Source organism: Lathyrus oleraceus, chromosome 6 (genome assembly GCF_024323335.1).
Source record: "Lathyrus oleraceus cultivar Zhongwan6 chromosome 6, CAAS_Psat_ZW6_1.0, whole genome shotgun sequence".
NCBI lineage: Eukaryota > Viridiplantae > Streptophyta > Magnoliopsida > Fabales > Fabaceae > Lathyrus > Lathyrus oleraceus.
In genome coordinates, this window is record NC_066584.1 from 122,087,461 (window position 1) to 122,093,475 (window position 6,015).

Sequence of the window (6,015 nt, forward strand, 5' to 3'; positions counted from 1 at the left end):
GCAATCAAAATCCAAGTACCCAACACATTGGAACCAATATACAACAAATATAACAATATAACAATAAAGATAATAAAACAATAAAGAAAAGCCACACAACTAAACAAACAAAGGCACACAAACGTCCTAACTAGGCTTGACTCGCTTAAGGACTGTCTCCCCAGCAGAGTCGCCATCTGTCGCACCTCGAAAAAATGGGGATACGACTTCAAAGCGAAGCACGATCGCACGCTCGCAATGATGGACTGAACAGAGTCGTCACCGAACTTTATTTATTCCTAAAAAGGAAAGGGGAAATATCGATAAAACCCTAGACAAAAAGAAAGGATAAGATATGGTCATCGCAACCAATATCCGAGTTCGGGAGTCAATTACGCAAGGGGAAGGTATTAGCACCCCTCACGTCCGTTGTACTCAACGGGAACCATTAGGTTAGTTGTGCGCATTAATGTTAGTTTGAAATGTTAGGCTTTTCGAATTATTAGGTGGGAAAGAAAGAAAGGATGAGAAGAGAATGTTTTTGGATTTTTGACGAAGGACTAAACCTAAGTTTTTTTTATTAGTGGGCCTGACAAGATTTAAAAATCCTGCTCCTACGTATCTCAAAAGAGAAATCAAGGCTTACGTAGTTCTGGGTAGAAAAATGTTTGTTTGTTGGTCGATTTTAGCGAAAGCTATATTGTATTAATCGACGAAAACATTGTTTTACCCAAAACAGATGAGGAGTGGACGCATATCACACATCGAACGGATTTATAAATCTACATTCGGAAAAGCGTCATTTATCTCTACTCAACAATCGTGGCCGAAACATTGTTTTATATCACTTAAGACAAGATACCTTTCGTTTATGAAAAAGGTTTTTGATTAGTCGCACAGCGACGAGAAAAGAGTTTGATCGGTTGGATGTATTTTGAGTGATGGCGAGAACTTGGATGAGCGAGATATACATCTCGAATCCTAGCCTCAGGAGTGCATGGTATACACCATGTTCCATTTCCATCTTTATTGAAAGAGGTTAAGATAGGAATTAAGTATTTTGGAATTTGATTGAGAAAGGGTTTGAAGAAACCATATTGACAATTTTAGGCGATGGTGAGAGTTAAGATTGGCGAGGCATACGTCTCGAATCTTAACCTCAGGAGTGCATGGTATACACCATGTTCCATTTCCACCTTTATTGAGAAAGTGTTTAAATAAGAATTAGGTATTTTGAGTTTTGTTGTGAAAATGACTTGACCTAGATCAAGTATTGATGGACGTTTAAGAGAAATTTGGATAAGTGTTTGAGAGAGAACAAAGTGGATGAATTTGGATGATGGCGAGAGCTAGGATTGACGAGATATACATATCGAATCCTAGTCTCAGGAGTGCGTGGTATACACCACATTCCATTTCCATCTTTATTGAAAGAGGTTTTGAATATGAATTAATATTTTTTGAGTTTTTATTAGAAAAAGTGGCTTGACGTTGAATCAAGCGTTTGGTGAAAGTTTGAAAGAAATGGAATAGAATAGGAGGGAGAAACGAATTGATTTGTTCATTGAGAAAATACTCGACGTTGGATCGAGTCATATTTTTGTATTTTTTGAAATTGTTGATTTTACTCTTGTGTTAGTATCTAACTAAACAGTCAAACAAATAACGAAATGAAATAGTAACAAGATTATTACACATCGGGGGAGTGGGGTACATTTTGTCAAATGGGGATTCAAAATCATGAAATAACTAAATCGGGCCCAAACAACAAATAATGCAAAGTATGAGTGTAAGTGCAAGAGAACCGGCTCATTGTAAGAAAGTCCAAGAGTAAGCTATGTGAGGTTGATGGCGATGCTTAAAAGCAATCGACTTACAAGGGTATGAAAATGGGCTCGATATTGAATCGAGAAAAGTGTGATTTTAATAGTTTAAAATGGTCTTGAATGGATGATGAAATTCAAAGAAAGCAAATCGGTGTTATTAAACAATAATGAAACTATGAGTATAATAAAAACATAAACATAAAAAAGAAATGCTAAAAGAAATAAAATGCTAAAAAATGCTAAAAGAAATAAAATGCTAAAAGAAATAAAATGCTAAAAGAAATAAAATGCTACATATGTGGGTATTGAACCCACCCCACTAAAGACCTAGAAACTACCCTCTCTCCACTAGGCCATTCATGACTAGTTATTATTTACAAAAACAACTTGGATATATAAATCAAGATAGATTAAAAATTAGGATTAAAATAAAAACTAATAAAAAAGAAATCTGTTGGACTACCATAATTAAACCCAGCCGCTTGGCTGTTGGGTTTTTCAATGGGGTATAAGTTGAAAATATAAAAAACAATTATTAACTAAGACTAGGAATTTTAAACGTGTTTTTAATGGTTTATTCTGTTTAAAATAAATTAAAAGAAAAAACAATGGGAATAGTGTAACAGATCGCCCTCAACCTCACTTCTCTCTCACACTCTCAACAAAACTCGCCTTCCTCAATCTCACGAATCCCTCTCAATCACTCTCAGCAAAGCTCGCTCAATCGCTCTCAACCTCACTTAAATCACTCTCAACGAACTCGCCTTCCTCAATCTCTCCCACTTCTCACGACCTCTAACCCAAAGACGCAACATAACGGAGATTTAGAGGAAAAACAAACTGGTGCTCACCTTTGGCGGTGATTCGACGGTTCAGGTAACTATTCAATCCTCTCCCTTCGTCTCCTCCAACACTGATTTTTGCTTTGATTTCGTGATTAGGGTTTTCGCTTTTGAAACTTTTTCGCTGTTCCGCCTCTCCCAATTTTTTTAGCCTCCTTTCCTAATTCCTTCCTTCTCCTATTTATCTTCTGTAAATTAGGGTTTGGGATTTGGTCTCTGGAGTCCAAAAGAGCATCCTGCAAAATCTCTTTTGGGTTGTCAGGTCTCGGTTGCCCTACTTGATGTTTGGATTAGGAACAGGTAATCTGAGCATGCGCTTTCTTCTTTGTTTTTATCTTAATGCCAATTTGGGATTTTTTTGTAATTTCTACAGTTTTGACTAGTTACCTGTGTTACTGCAGTGAATTTTGGTGAAAAGAAAAAACTTCATTATTTGCAAAGCTCAACTATTGCTACTGTCATGAACCTCTAGATGTGAAGAAGTGTTAGCTATCAAGAATGAAAATCAATTCCGTTATAAGCTAATGTTAATGTTAAGTCTCATTACATTGTCTTATTTAACTGTTAGTGCAGAATTTCTTATTAATTGGAAATTTTGTTCAACTATGAGGAATTATTCTTACTGTTATGCTTATTAATCTCTGCAGGTTAGTAGGTGTTGCCGGTTGAATGTGTTGTTGCTAATGTGTTTGCTGTGAAACTGATATGAGCTATTGCCACCAGGTTGTTCTGTTATGAACCTTGTAGGGAATGTTGGCTTTAATGTTGCAGCAACAAGTCTACATCCCATCACGGTTGACACGGATAAGATATACTCTGCGGTAAGCGGCACGAATTGGTAAGAGCTCCAAAACCTGGTGCTACAAGGCTTAACTTGGTCTATGCTTCTGTTTCGGCACGATGATGCAACATGTTCGGTTACATCACAATGCTTGTTCAGGATCTTTCCATCAAGATCAAGAGAGAACAAACCCGAATGACAAATCTTGAATCTCTTCATTGGCAGCGGTAACCGTGTTGTCGGGACAAAAGCTGCTATTTGGACTTGATAATGATGTGTTGAGGTCCTTGGAAGATGCAGGTTTGGCAATCGTGCTGTTTGGAAAAGGTGGATATCATTTGGGTTGAAATTCGTTGGACAGCTGGAAGTTCGGTTGGAATTTGTTATGATTCTATTCTGAATTCAGTTGAAATTTGGAAATTCGGTTAGATGTTGGTTTTTACTAAAGTTCTATTAGTGAAGTGATTTAGAAAATGCTGTTAGATAGTGAATTATTCCTTTGTGCAGTTAGTGTTGTTATGAATATTGTTAATTCTGTTAGATGTTGAATGTTGTTAGTTCAATGGATTATAATGCTTTTAATTGAAACTGATGGAAATATGTTAGATTAGCTAATGTGAAGTGAAAAAAACAGAATTGAAACGAACATTGTATTTCTAACCAATTCCTGTTATGGAAAGAAAGGCGTCGCCGTCATAGCTTATTGGAGAACTGTTTTGGAGTTGTTATAAATTTAGGATGGGATTACTTGATGTCTTGTTATTTGTTGGCTGCTGCAGCTTGGATTAATGTGAATATGCCTGGGACTGATACAGGTTATTGACCGTTGATGTTTGTGCAGGATCCTTTGGTTTGCACTTGTAGGTGTGATGCATAATTGGTTAATTACTGCAGAATTTTGGACATATTTGCTTCAGGAATGAATAGAAAGTCTGAAGGTTATTGGTTAGCTTAGGAATTTCGGCTTGGATGCGGCTACGAAGTACATTGGATGGCAGAACTGTTTTGGAATTCTTATGGAGCTTTGAGCACAAATGTATTTTGGAATTGGAATGAAATTGGTAAATGCAATTATTATCTAGTGTCGGAAACTTATGACATTTACATAAAAAATGGTTGTAACAGACTTGGTTTGAATGAAATGAATTTGTGGTTTATGTAATTGAAAATGTGAGTTACATGGCCATTGGTTTACATTTTAGATCAATTGGAATCATGGATAGGGAATTGTTGTAATGGTTGTTTTCTTGAATGATTTGGGATAGGTATGGCATGGTTAATTTTAGGAAATTTTGATGGTCATGGTTGTTAAAAGGGTTAATGGATAAGTGGATATTTGGTTAAAAAAAATGGATATGGATTTTAGAAATAATCCAAGACTCATCTAAATGTCAATTTAAAATAAAAAAACAAATTGAAACCAATTGAAATCAAATTAATCTATAATTTGTTAAAATTAATTTGATATCAATTCTAACATTTATTTGAAAATTAAAATTAATTAAAGTTTGAATCATTAGTAAAAAACAAAACAATTAAAATTAAATTGAAATTTGAAATTAGACTTAATTTGAAATTAAAAAAAAATAGAAAATTAAAAAGTCAAATAACTTAAATTAGAATCCATTTTATAATCAAAAAACACCATGATCAAAAAAAATTAGATAATGACCAATGTTTATCAAAAAAGTATGGATTTGGGAATGGATGGTTGTCTTTGGTCATGAATGTATGCAAATGAACTTTAGGCCAAGTGCCAAATAAAAATGAAAAAATTGAAAAAATTCAGGACCAAAATTGGGGTATGACAGTTGCCCCTATTTAAGCGTCTTCAACTAGAGAATATGAAGGAGGGCACTCTTCATATGATCATAGTGGGAGATGGTTAAATACTAAGAAGACCCGGATTTTGATCCTGAATCCCTTTGACATGATGTGATATGATATGATATGCATGGATGCATGATTCTTTTTTTGTAATTTTTATCTGCTAGGGATATGATGGATCCTTGACAGGAGATGCTACTAGACAGACCAATCTGTGGGGAATGCTGGTGGTCCACAGGGAGACAGACAAATGGTAAAAAAAACAAACTCGTTGGGGAAGACAAATCCAGCTGGAGAATCAGACACAACTGGGGAGTACTCAAAGTGAAAGTTGATAAATAACATTCAGAGTACAAGAGATTTCGGTAGTAAGTTCACATATGACTTACTAGACCCCGAATAAGAAAGAAAATGTCACAATAGGTTCAGATATGACCTGGCAATACTGGGATAAAACACAACAACAGGTTCATATATGACCTGACAATGCTGGGGAATATCAAGAAGTTCTGACAGCAGGTTCAGATATGACCTGGTAATACTGGAAATGAAAGTTCAAAAACAGGTTCGTATATGACCTGACAACACTGAAACAATCATAGACAAAGACTCTTCAGAACAGGTTCATATATGACCTAACACTGGAATAAGGCTCAACAACAGGTTCATATATGACCTGAATAGTATTGAACAAACAGAGAGAAAAAATCTTCAGAACGGGTTCAAATATGACCTGACACTGGAATAAGGCTCAACAACA

The 6,015-nt window shown here is 35.4% G+C and overlaps 1 long non-coding RNA gene across 1 annotated transcript; it reads left to right on the forward strand.

The window, feature by feature from the left end:
- Positions 1–3,245: 3,245 nt before the first annotated feature.
- On the forward strand, positions 3,246–3,968 carry LOC127095033 (uncharacterized). The gene is made up of 2 exons (XR_007792660.1): positions 3,246–3,468; positions 3,588–3,968. It is a non-coding gene; the product is annotated as an uncharacterized LOC127095033 (long non-coding RNA).
- Positions 3,969–6,015: the final 2,047 nt, after the last annotated feature.